The 13,665-nt window shown below is 42.9% G+C and overlaps 1 protein-coding gene across 1 annotated transcript in view; it reads right to left on the bottom strand.

Annotated features, from left to right (window-relative positions):
* LOC134410259 (uncharacterized) overlaps nt 1-13,665 on the bottom strand; it is a 365,840-nt gene that overhangs the window by 122,594 nt on the left and 229,581 nt on the right. The window lies entirely within an intron of this gene.

Below are 13,665 nucleotides of genomic sequence, written 5' to 3'. Positions count from 1 at the left end.
TCCTGTTTACAAGATACATTCAGCAATGGAGCAAGCTATCAAGGGAGACTGTGGGACGAGAGCCTTCCTTGAAGTTGGACAGGTAACTGAGGGGTCTTATGTTGTTACGTTATTGGTGCTGCACATTTGCCTTCACACTTTTCCACTCTATTTTATTGTCTCATTCCTCTTTAAGTCATCCCAACCCGTCAAGAACCATGTATTGATGATGTCACAAGGCCAATATGCTAATGAAGCCCACTGATGTGAAAACAATACTTCTTATACTGGTCATATGAGCAATCCTAAAAATGTCTTCACCAACCTGGTGCCCTCCGTATGTTTATTTATTTATTTATTTATTTATTTATTACATTTCTATACTGCCCAATAGCAGGATTCCTGACCATTCGCTATGCTGGCTGGGGCTAATGAGAGCTGAAGCATCAGGTTGGGGGAAGGTGCTAAAAGAATACATTTTAAGATAACCGTCTCTGAAAAATTGCCCCCAGTTTCTTTTATTATTCTGACAAACTTTTTTCAGGAAAGTGCCCCTCCCATTTTGACTCAGCACAAATTTAAATCACTCAGGCTTCATCTTGACAAGCACGGGAAGAAAAGCACATTTCTCTTATTCTCCGCAGTATGATGGAATCAGCTCTGCTCCCTCAGTGTTATATGGCAGAGCTAGCTGTCCCTAAAACCCTGGATTTTCAATACCAAGAAAAACATACTTGGAGAGGGGGAGTAATAGCTTCCCCCCTCCCCCATTATGCCCACTGTTCTGTGAAGAAGCAAAAATTCCAAGTTATCCAGGATAGGATCTGAAGGGAGGATCTGCACATTTGTGGAGGGACTGTTTATCCTTTATTTATTTATTTATTTAGAATATTTATATACCGCTCCCCATTGAAAAATTTCAATGGAGGGGGGGCTCTCCCTATGAGAGCACCCTTCCCGAATTTCGCCCCATTAGAGCAAACTGTCAGGGAACGAAGCAGATCTCTACTTTTATAAACTGGAGAAGCACAGCTGTGTATCAACAAAGTAAAGGATAAACAGTCCCTCCACAAATGTGCAGTTTCAGATAAAAGTTAGGGTGAATTAACGCAGCATTAGAGAATTTTATTAACACAACCCTGCCCTCTGCTCGGCTTCTGGAAACCAATCAGAGGTCGCCATCCACCCCCCAGCTCAACCCCAGAGCAAGGTCACATGGCAGAAGGGTGACTTCTCTTTGACGAAAAAAGTTGGGGTAAGTTCCTGACTTTTTTACCATGTATCTTCAGCGAAAACCCCTGCTGTGGGTGTGAACCCACAGCTGTGTCATATAACTGCCCCAGTGCCACTGTGCAGCCACTGCAGGGCTTAGAAGATGCATTGACAGCCTCTCAGTGAAATTTTGACCAAACAAAATCTACTAGGGATGTGCAAATCCCTTCTCCTGCCTTAAAAAACCCTTTCAAATTCTCTTGAAATTAGCTGTTTTGCCCAAGAAGGACCTTCCAAATTCACCTCTAATTTCACTTTAGTCAGAAGTCAGTGACACCTGAGGAATGGATCAACCTTCATTTCCCTCTGACCTCACACTGAAAACTGTCCTTCCCTTAAAATTCCTCAGAAATATTGCCCAAGCAGTAAAATTCGAATTCTACTCAGATGTCAATGGTAATCAATCTAGTAACTACTCAACTAATCTTTAGAACATTCAGATTTTAATGTCCTAACAGAGCCAGTAGAAAACAATGAGCGTCATTGTATCTGGCTTAAGAAAAGAATTTGAATGGTCATGTGAAGCAATCTTGCTCGAAGATTTGCTTTGTCCCGGCCTGTTTTGCAATGGCGTATTTACTTACGTATTCTTGTGCTGACTTTGGACAGGAGCACGCCAGAATAAAAGGGCAAAGAGTTGATAATCCCTACTTTTGACTCAACAAGGAAGAGTCCCAGGACACCATTGTGTCCCAACAAGCTTTCGATGTGTATACAGTTGAAGACACACACATACACACATACACATATAAGATTGACAAGGGTGTGTTAGTCTCTGAAGCTCTTCAAGCTATGTTGAATATTGCGTATGTGGGTGTCAGTGTCAAAATCCACCCTGGTCATTCAGCTGGTGTGGCTCTGGATTTTCTCTGCTACAAAGGAAAGCAAGTTGTCTTATACCATCTTGATGTCTTTTGGCTTCCCCAGCCAAATGGATAATCTGGCTGAACTGAAGTTCATGATCAAGAGAAAATTTGGATTTGCTCGCAAGAGTTGAGACTTCATTTCTGGGTTTTTCAGCTCAGGAGACAGCAAGGGACACAGCTTGACCCAATTTCTCTGGAGATTTACTCAATAAAGTAAATCTCCAGCTGGAGTCCTGGTTTTGGGCTCCAGAACCGGGACCAACTGGGTTTTTCCAGGTGGGTTGGTCAGCCTAATGTGGCGCAATAGGGACGACCTTGACACTATCCTGGGATAAGTGGCAGGTGTAGATTAGGCCCTTGTGTCTAAGATAATTGGGTACTAAGTCCAGTGCTGGCCTTGAGCACCGCTTAAGGCCTTTGCTAGACCATGGGTTAGCCCAGGGTGAACCCTGGGCTTGCCCCTGTGTGTCCAGATGACACACAGGGGATCCCGGGCTCAGGCAGGGGTCAACCCTCCCTTTGTGTAATGGGCTTCAGTTGTAGCCTGGTATTTCCTGTGGCCTCGGGCTGAGCCCGAGACCGCGAGCATGTAGACCATTCTGCCGCTTTTCCCAGCTACCGCAATTACTCATGAGTAGCCAGGAAAAGCAGCGGATGGGGCACAGTGCTCTGCAGGAGTGCTAGGCCCATCAGGGCAGGGGGGGAGATCAAGGAGGGGGAGATCAGAGCCAGGGAGAGATCGGGGGTGGGGAGATCGGGGGCACGGAAATGTTTTTTTTAAAAAAAACAACAACCTTACCTTTCGTCGTTGGTGTGCTCCTGTGCACCCAGCCCTTTAAGAATTAAAACAAATGGCGGACGCAACAGGGCTTTCCTGCAGCCCGTCACGTGTGACGTCTGGATTGGAGCAATGGCCCGCGCTACTTGTACCGCAGGCTTGCCCCTCCTCCTGCACAGATTCCCAGGTAGGTCTAGCAAAGGCCTAACTCTTATTCTTGCTTTCCTGTTTCTACAATGAAAAATTTGAGGGAGGGATCACAGGTTAATAGAGTACAGACCATGCATTGAGAAGGTCCCAAATTGCTTGGCAGCAGACCGAATATGGGAAACAAAGGATAGAAAGAAGAGTCAAATATAGGGTGACCATATGAAAAGGAGGACAGCCCTTCCTGTCTCTTTAACAGTTGCATAGAAAAGGGAATTTCAGCTGGTGTCTTTTGTATATATGGAGAACCTGGTGAAAGTTCCTCTTCATCACCACAGTTAAAGCTGCAGGTGCCTTGCCCTCTTTTAAATCTGGTCACTCTAGTATAGCTCCTGCAACTTTAACTGTTGTGATGAAGAGGGAATTTCACCAGGTTCTCCATATATACAAATGACACCTGCTGAACTGTTAAAGATACAGGAGCCCTGTCCTCCTTTCCATATGGTCACCCTAAAACCAAGACTTTGCATCTGTTCATGTTTAGTAGCATCTTAGAGCATACAATGTGTTCTTAATGTTTATCTGTCATCACATGTCTGTCAGAACAATCTGGCATGCTCCTTTTTGAGGCAAAAGAATAGTAATCGAAATATTCATATTAATTGACAAAGGGTAAAGGAAAGGAAAGCATTTTCCTGTTTGAACTACGTGGCTTAGAGCAGCATATCTAACCACACCTTTTCAAGCCTAGTTCACCTCCACCACTTGGAGGTGTTGGATGTATCTTCCTCTTCACCATTTATTTATTTTAACCCGGTTTTTCATCTGAAAAGGCACCCAGAGCAGCTCACATAAGTTCAAAAACAAACAAGACAGCCCCGCCAGCAGGCTTACAATCTAAGAGCTGCATCACACCAGCGTTATACTGTGCAGTCACCGCGAATTGAGTGCAAAGGACTCCAAAGTTTCCCAGCTTATAATCTGCTTTGACTGTGAAGCGCTCCCAGGCATCCTGCTTGAATTCTGCTGCTTAGCCAAAAGAAGCGTCGTATTTTAGTACCCCTTTAAGAGCGAATCTTTTGTTGTTCTCCGAGCGGCCACTGGGGGCGCAGGAGGATGACAAGAGCAGAGCCGCCCAGCCGCCTCCCTCTGCAGCTCCCAAGCGAGTGTCGCGCGGAGCCCTCCGTACTGAAGAAGTAACCGTTCTGGCACTCAGGAAGGCGCTTACTTTCGAGTAAAGAGGCTAACAGCTCGATCCTATCCCTTGCCAGTCACAGAAATAGTAAGCACTTTTCAAGTTGTGTTTGCTAGTGTGTGGTGTGTGTGTGGGTGGGTGTGTGGGTGTGCTTACTCTCGAGTAAAAACACACACAGAAAAAGCAGAGGGGCCCTGAGGGAGTGTCTCTCCCTTGTCACCCCCGCCCTCCCCGTAAAGAGATCATCTAGCTGGCACGCAGTTTCCTTCCTCCCCCTCCCCCTCCCCTCCACAGGTGGTGTAATGGGGACACCAACAACTCAACAACAACAACAACAGCTTTCATACACCGTGGGATAATTCAAGGGAAATGGGTAGGTGTGATGAAGGCCTAAAAGGCACAACAGAAAAGGAAAGGCAGATATGGAAGGAAGAAGAAAACAAGCAAACTTGGGGGGGGGGTGTCATGGGATTATTATTATTATTATTATTATTATTATTATTATTATTATTATTATTATTATTATTATTATTTATATAGCACCATCAATGTACATGGTGCTGTACAGATTACACAGTAAATAGCAAGACCCTGCCGCATAGGCTTACAATCTAATAAAGTTGCAGTAAACAATAAGGAGGGAAAGAGAATGCAAACAGGCACAGGGAAGTGTAAACAGGCACCGGGTAGGGTGAAGCTAAACAGTATAGAGTCAGAACAAACTCAATATTTAAAAGCTATAGGGAACAGAAAGGTTTTTAGCTGAGTTTTGAAAGCTGTGATTGAGTTTGTAGTTCTCAAGTGTTCTGGAAGAGCGTTCCAGGCGTAAGGGGCAGCAGAAGAAAAAGGACGAAGCCGAGTAAGGGAAGTAGAGGTCCTTGGGCAGGCGAGAAGCATGGCATCAGAGGAGCGGAGAGCACGAGCGGGGCAATAGTGTGAGATGAGAGAGGAGAGATAGGCAGGAGCTAGGCCGTGAAAAGCTTTGAAGGTCAACAGGAGAAGTTTGTATTGGATTCTGGAGTGAATTGGAAGCCAATGAAGAGATTTTAGAAGTGGGGTGACATGGTCAGAGCGGCGGGCCAAGAAGATGATCTTAGCGGCAGAGTGGTGGACAGAGACCAGCGGACTGATGTGAGACGAAGGAAGGCCAGAGAGAAGAAGGTTGCAGTAGTCCAACCGAGAGATAACCAGTGCGTGAACGAGAGTCTTGGCAGAAGAGACAGACAAAAATGGTCGGATCCTGGCAATATTATACAGGAAGATGGAAAATAGCCCCCAGAGCACCGAACTTTATTCACTGCTGAAGTAGCACAACCCTCTATTTCCCACACCCTACTATCACCAAGCCTAAGTAGATATACTTAAAATAATTGCATTTCTCCCTCCTACTCTGTACTATCCTGCTTCTCTGCTGTTTCCCCGTGCTTAATTCAAGTTCAAAAGGTCCTTTGTGCAGGGCCACTGATAGGACCAAATAAATAATTAGTAGCAGTGTTTCAAGAAAAGCCAAGAACAGCAAAACGTCTGAGGTTTATTCTGCCCATCCCTAGTTCCATTACACAAAGCCATTCATAATTTTAGTTAGGCCCCCATCTGTACGGCAACAGGATTGCTCCTCATTAAATATAAACCTGAATTTTTGTTGATTCGAATGTAGGTAGAGAGCGTCACACTGCAGCAGCAACACCGATTTATTTACTTTTTTTAATAGTCCATTATAAATGCGCACACACGCATTATCACATATACAATGATATGACGCTATGGAGGAGAGAGGAGCAAAGCTATAAGTTTTATATGTGGAGCTCCGCAGATTCATATAACACAGAAATCGGGAACGGGGAGGAAGGAACGAGGCAGCAGATGAAAAGGGACGAGGCTAAAGAGGGAAAGGAATGAGGCAGCAGAACACATCTCCTCGTCTGGCTGCCCGTTTTCCCCTCTTTCCTTTTGTGAACCGCCCGGACAGCTTTGCATATTGGGCAGTACAGAAATGCAATAAATATATAAATACAGGAATAAATTTGTTTTAAGAAGCTTTCTCTGTGGAGAGACTTCAAACTAAAATCGGTGCAAACGAGGCAGCTGATTGGTGCAAAATCAGGAAATTGGCCAATCACATTATCCTACCCTCAAAGCTCTGCCCACATGTCAAAATCCAATTTAACTTCCCCAAAGACACATAGCCGTAACGCGGTGCAAACTCAGACGTGATCTAAAAGTCGCAGTAAATCATGAATGCGAAGATGCGCATTTTTGGGTTAAAAACCCGGCGCTGCGGCGAATGGACGGCTGCGTCATGTAACCTAAAACGTGAGCATGCGCATTTGGTTGTGGTAAACAAGCCTTATAGACAAGCCCTAGGACTTAAACCCTGAACCTATTTTGCATGTTTTGTGCTGACACAGGCCAAAATGATCTTTCGCAATGTAGGAGCTTGAGCTGGTCATGAACCTTAAAACATGTTAGTTCCTGCAAAGAAGCCATGGCGGTTTCTCTCCCAGTTCTTATCTTTGCCGAACATGAACGTTGCTCAAGTTTGGGGAATTTACCACTGTTATGCTTGCTCCTTGGGTGTTGCTGGGAGTGATTGATCTGCCATGTGGCTGAGTCACTGGAAAACATGATTCAAAAGGTCAATAATTTAAAAGGCGTTAAATATGTCAATAGATGTTACAGAGAGTAACAGCAATATTTTAAAGGGGCAGGGCTTGCTGGTGAAATGAGTCAAAAGTTCACCTCCAAACAAGCTGGGGACCTGCTCTACCTTAGGGGTATGAACAGGAGGTCTAGAATTCTCTACCCAGCAATTCAAGGAGCTGCAGCCAACCTTTAGTTAGTGGCCTGGTTCAGACAACACGCTAAAAGCAGCATGGTTTAGCGTGTTGTCTGAACCAGGCGGGTGTCACTAACCCTGATGGAGAACAGGGTTAGAGAAGCTGACCACAGTGTGGTTAGTGGAGGCACCTGATTAAGGAAAACGCATACCAGACAACACCGTTAACCCTGCTGCTTAAACAAAAACCTGTAACCAGTGTCCTCACATGCTGCGTTCAAATTACTGACAGCAGAGAGAAGTGTGCAGGTGTGGCATGTGAGCCTTCAGACACCAGAGGCAGGAGTTATGGTGAAGGGACGCACATCACTGGCGGCTGGCTTGCCTTCATCCTGGGGCCTGAGGAGATGCCTCCTCCAAGGCCCATCCCAGCCACTTCTCCCCACAGAATCCTTTAACTTCAAGAGGGAGTTTAAACAGTCTTTGGGATGTGTGGGGTGGGGAGATAAGAATTGGCCTCTGTATTGGATTTGGTTTCAGAAGAATGGAGAGTCATCAGCTATGAATTTACCCCAAGCCGTATGCAGCACAAAATGCAGTGATTTACAGCATTTTTTTTTTAAATAAACTTTTTATTATGAGTATCAACAAACAAAACAGAAAACACATCATGAAAATGGGGGGGGCATACATTGTGTTTATAGAATTATCATCATTTCCATCGTATGAAACATTAAAGAAAAAAGGGAGAGGTTTCAAGAAAAGCAGACCAAATATCCATGTATTTATCCACTTGCAAGTTGTGTCTATTTAACACTCGTTCAAAAGTTGATAATGTTTTTAGGTCCCCGATCCATTGCATTATGGGAGGTGTTGATTTACAACATACCGCATTTCTTCGATTCTAAGATGCCATCGATTGTAAGACGCACACTAATTTCAGTACCACCAACAGAAAAAAGCTTTGATTCTAAGAAATAATAAACGCATCCATGATTCTAAAACGCACCCCGTTTTTAGAGATGTTTATATGGTGAAAAAAGTGTGTCTTAGAATCGAAGAAATACAGTAAGTACACTGATTGGCTAGAGTGATTGGGAAACTTTATGATTTTAAAGTTGGTTCTCATAGCTGTACTCACATACAATGAAGATCAGTGCTTTTTGCTACTAACAGAAGCTAGAAAAATGCACAGTACTAGGGTGACCATATGAAAAGGAGGACAGGGCTCCTGAATCTTAAACAGTTGTGTAAAAAAGGGAAGTTCAGCAGGTGTGATTTGTATGCATGCAGCACCTAGTGAAATTCCCTCTTCATCGCAACAGTTAAAGCTGCAGGAGCCCTGCTCTCCTTTGCATCTGATCATGCTAGGCAGGGCTCCTACAGCTTTAACTGTTGCGATGAAGAGGGAATTTCACTAGGTGCTGCATGCATACAAATCACACCTGCTGAAATTCCCTTTTCTACACAACTGTTAAAAGATGCAGGAGCCCTGTCCTCCTTTCCATATGCTCATCCTATGTAGTCACTGTGCTCAGTGTGTACTTTATCGCTGATAAGGGAGGCTTCTGCTAAGGAGAAAGGCCTCCCTTTTTCCTTCTGGGTGAAAGGAGGGGGGTGTCTTCTGACAGTTTGAGCTAAATGACAAGACTTGCTCTATAAAATCCCGAGCAAATTGGCCTGCTACCGGTTCTTGCCTGAGATGGGGAAGGCGCACCAACTGCTCAGGTAAATCGCCCTGGGCGACATCCGTCACCCCCCTGGAAACCAGGGTGACTGCGCTGAGAGTTAAGGACATGTAAGCTTTCTTTGCTTTTATTCTATCCGCATCCATTTCCCTTCAATAAACCGATGTCCTGCTTCTGAGTCATTGATCGGCAGCTGGTTGGCCACTGTGCGAACCAGTGATGGACTAGATGGATCCTTGGTCTGATCCAGCAGGGCTCTTACGTTCTATCATTCTTTCACACAAGTGGATTTGAGTCATATCGGTATCCTTAAACCTGGTTAGCATGGGTCCTGGCTAAACCAGGCCCCAGTTTAAGACAGCCTTGGGAAGATTTTGCAGGTACCAGTTCTGAAATGAATTTGACCTGAGAATCCTTAAAGCTGCTAAACTTGCCCATTCGCAGTTTAAAGCAAGGGTGGGCAACTTCAAGATTTTTGGGGTCTTCACTCCCCTATAGCTGATGGGAGTTGTAGGCCAAAACTTCTGGAGGGACACAACTTGCCCACCCCCGGTTGAATGCTTGTTCCCCAATGTATATTTAGGTTACCTGACTTACTCTCAGAGGAACCTGGAGATCTATCTATCTATCTATTCATTACATTCATATACCGCCCCACAGCCAAAGCTCTCTGGGCGGTTCACAAAAGTTAAAACAGTAAACATTAAGAAGTATACAAAATTTATACGAATTGGGATCATGCACAGTTATTCTAGAGGGTTTTTTTTTTAAGTACCCTCAGCAACATGCTATGCAATTAACACTGCATGTATGTACCCAAGGGTGTCATTTACCAACTGACTGTCACTCAGAGATCCCCTCCTCTCTTATAACTGTCCTCCCACACCCTCTTTCAACAATGCATGAACCTTCCCCACTAAATCTGTTCCACGGATTCACTGTCTGTGAAACGACGTGTGTCCATGCCACCCTCTTCAAATCTCTTGCTACCTAACTACAACCACAATTTGAATTTATTGTGCCTTCTGGTTTAGCTTTTACTTCCTGGGGTTCCTATGGGCAGACAGCATCCCATCTCGTTGCGAAAGTGCCCTGTTTTGAAAACCCACAAGCCTCTGGGTGTGACCTGCACTTGACAGGTGTTCCTGTCCTTTCAAACAATGTTATTAGAAACAAGGGGTCACACCCCACCTTCTTTAGTGAAAAGCACACTGCTTGGAGCCTGATACTCTCAGCAGCACACACAAGGAGGAGGCAGCGGTATGTACTCAGAAGAGATGCTTCTCACTTTTTTGCTGTGCGCTCTACGGTGGGGGGGGGGTTGCCTTTTGCTAGATAAATTGCTTTTTCATTATGCAATTCGTATTTTCTCCATTACTCTCCCATTTCAATTGTAATATGTTAGGGTGACCATATGAAAAGGAGAACAGAGCTTTTGATTCTTTAACAGTTGTATAGAAAAGGGAATTTCAGCAGGTGCCATTTGTATACATGCAGCACCTGGTGAAATCCATTCTTCATCACAACAGTTAAAGCTGCAGGAGCTATACTAGAGTGACCAGGTATAAAAGAAGGCAGGGCTTTATTAGTAGGTGTTTTATTCCGGTTAACTAACCCTACTTTCTCTCCTAAATTCATTTCCCATGCATTAACATATGCTGGAGGAGTACATATGATACTGATACAGTAAGTTGAGGTTGCTGAAAGAGAGGTAGCAACTAGCTAAAAATGGGTTTGATACCTGAAGATTTGTCTCTGGACATCAGATTCTTTGAAGAACTGTCACAGTTGGAAGTACTGGTCTGATGAAAGGGCTTTCAACTGTTCTGTGTGATGTAAGACAGATAGGGGGTAATAGCCCCCTTTTCAGTTAAGATTTAGCTGAGTTCATGTTAAGCAGTTCCCGTTTATTAATATTTCCGGCTTCATTCTCCAACCTAACAGTGCAATGGTATTCTACTGGATCCAAGGCTGAAAGGCCAGGAGTTAATTTATCCCATACAAGGAAAATATTACTGGATTATCTGACCTTAATGGGGGCCTGAATTTGGTGGTATCCTAAACTAGAACATCTAGGGAATTGACCCAGGTTCAGTTTATTCTAGGACTTTCCAGTGCATTTGCAACTTTGATTGAAACTAGATATGAAAATATGTAATAGGCTTCTGCATTTGGCACAGTTAGTCTGCCCTTAGATTTTGGCCTTTGCAACAAAGTCCCCTTTTAATTGTTGGTGCTCATCTGCCCATATAAAAGTATTAATTACGCCTTGCCATTTTTTCAGCTTAGAGGTGGAAAGATAAGTTGGTAGGTGCTTCAAACCAAAATATAAACTTAGCCAACACATTCATGCGAATAACAGCTATGCGTCCAAGCCAAGAAAATAAATTCTCTTACCAGCCTTTCACAATTTGCCCAGCCTAGACCGTTAGCTTACTTTAAATTCTTGCAGGATCGGTAAAAGCTAAAGTCCTAAACGGTGCCAGGGCTCGCAGAACTATTGCAAAAAGGCATAAAGTTTGCAGGTGATTCTGCATTCTCCCGACTTTCTTGACCATGCTGGCTGAGGTTGTTGGGAGCTGAAGTCCAAAGCATCTGGAGGGCCGGATTTGGCATCTGCATACTCTATTTCATTTATGCTAGTCTCTCACCCTTTTGTTTTACAATATTTCTCAAAGCAATTGCTAAGTCGTCTGTTGCAACTGTGAAAAGGAGAGTGGGGAGAGGTCAGCTTTGAGGCATGTCTTGGCCCAGGTTGAATGGCACAGAGAGCTAGTTGTTGTTGTTTTCCTTTAAATAATGTTTTTATTAAAGATTTTCATATATTCAGTATATCATAAACATAATATATCTCCCTCCCTCCCCTAAATGAATAATACTAATAATAATAGGGGGAAATTAAGAAAACAATGGAGTGAAGCTTATTGCCCTTATTACCTTTTTAAATTCTTGATATTATTATAAATTTACTATAAAAAGATTTATTCTATATCGGAAATTTCATACCATTTATACAGCCCATATATCCCCAGCTGTGTTCGACATATATGCCAGCATCTCAGAATCAGTTGTGTGTGAAATGAATTTCCACCATATAGCACTAAATACTAGTGGCTCATCTTTGCCTTGTAGTACTCGTAACTTATGTGTTATTTTTTTCACAAAGTGCAGTAGACCATATGTTCTTATAACATGCCTCTTTGTCAAGGTGATCCAAATTTTTCCACTCTTGTACTAATGTTTGTCTCTCAGCTGCTATTAAGAAAGTTACTAATTGTTTGGCTACAATAGGTTCATTTTTATTATAATACAAGGATAATAAAAATAATTCTGGGGTAAAATGAATATATTCCTTTGTTGTTGACTGCCACTTTCGTAAAGGAATAATTTGCTTTGATAGCCTAGTAAAAATGCAGGCCAAAACCCATTTTTAGTACTAGGTACTTTGTACAATCAAATAACTTCCCAGCAGCCATTGACACAATTACCAGTAGACACCGAGAATACTCAACTCAGTGAATGAGATTTATGGTGCATCTGATAACCAGGTGTAAATCTGGATTGATCGCTATTTGGGTATTCTGAGATGATAGGATTCGATCTCTGTAAGAGAAGTGCATCAAACATTCTTCAATCTTGAGTGATGATGTACGAGGGGGGTAAAATATGACTCTAACCAACTTTGGGAATGACAGCTGGGAGTCCAGCCAGGATGGCATGGGCGGGAGGGGGGGCGGGGTAACACCTTATCCCATTACTTCATTAAGCAAACATATCAGTTTAGAAATCAGGAGATATTTAATTTCTATAAAAGTCTGCAGTAAACCCATCTATCCCGGACGTCTTACCAGATTTAAGACAATCAAGAAAACTTGAGAAGAAGTATTACTGAGAATAATTTATTTTTTCCCTTTGTTTTGTTTTCTAGAGAGAGAGAATTAAACCATGTGGAAGGAACCATTTGGAATAATGCTTCGACCACCTAGAATCCTTAGCTGCTTGCTTATATTTGGTAAGTACACTTACACGTTTTAAAAACTGTTTTATAGTTTTAATTTTTGTGAACCACCTAGAGAGCTTCGGCTACTGGAAATTAGGAGAAACTCTGTAACAGTGAGAGCTGTTCCAAGGTCCGTTCCAACTCTTATGTTTCTATGAAATGTAGGGTGACCATATGAAAAGGAGGACAGGGCTCCTGTATTTTTAGCAGTTGCATAGAAAAGGGAATTTCAGCAGGTGTCATTTGTATATATGGAGAACTTGGTGAAATTCCCTCTTCATTACAACAGTTAAAGCTGCAGGAGCCCTGCCCTCTTTTAAATCAAGTCACTCTAGTATAGTTCCTGCAGCTTTAACTGTTGTAATGAAGAGGAAATTTCACCAGGTTCTCCATATATACAAATGACCCCTGCTGAAATTCCCTTTTCAATACAACTGCTAAAGATACAGGACCCCTGTCCTCCTTTTCATATGGTCACCCTATGAAATGTGATAAATGAATAAAATTATGCATAAATTCTCTGTAACCAAGCCTTCCCCAACCTGCTGTCTTTTAGATGTGTTGGACTGCAGCTCCCATAATTCCCAGTCAACATGGCCTTTGAGTTGCCGTGAAATCCATCCACAGCATGCTGATTGCCCATTGAAGAGCAGGATGTACATTTTAGAGTCTTATTTATTTATTTATTTATTTATTACATTTTTATACTGCCCAATAGCCGAAGCTCTCTGGGCGGTTCACAAAAATTAAAACCATAATAAAACAACCAACAGGTTAAAAGCACAAATACAAAATCTTGAAAGTGGGCTAAGAAATTGGTTAAATAAATAAAGTATGAAGATCTGAAATAATTGTCAGAGCTGAAATAAAGGTTATGACCCTACCAAAGCATAAATGAGAAAGTTTGACAATCAGATTCTAATAAGCAGGCAGCTTTCTTAGCCTCAGTATCTATCAACAGAAA

This window comes from Elgaria multicarinata, chromosome 17, assembly GCF_023053635.1.
Source record: "Elgaria multicarinata webbii isolate HBS135686 ecotype San Diego chromosome 17, rElgMul1.1.pri, whole genome shotgun sequence".
In the NCBI taxonomy this organism is placed as follows: domain Eukaryota; kingdom Metazoa; phylum Chordata; class Lepidosauria; order Squamata; family Anguidae; genus Elgaria; species Elgaria multicarinata.
The sequence above is the reverse complement of the archived record's forward strand: the minus strand, read 5'-3'. Positions and strand labels throughout refer to the sequence as shown.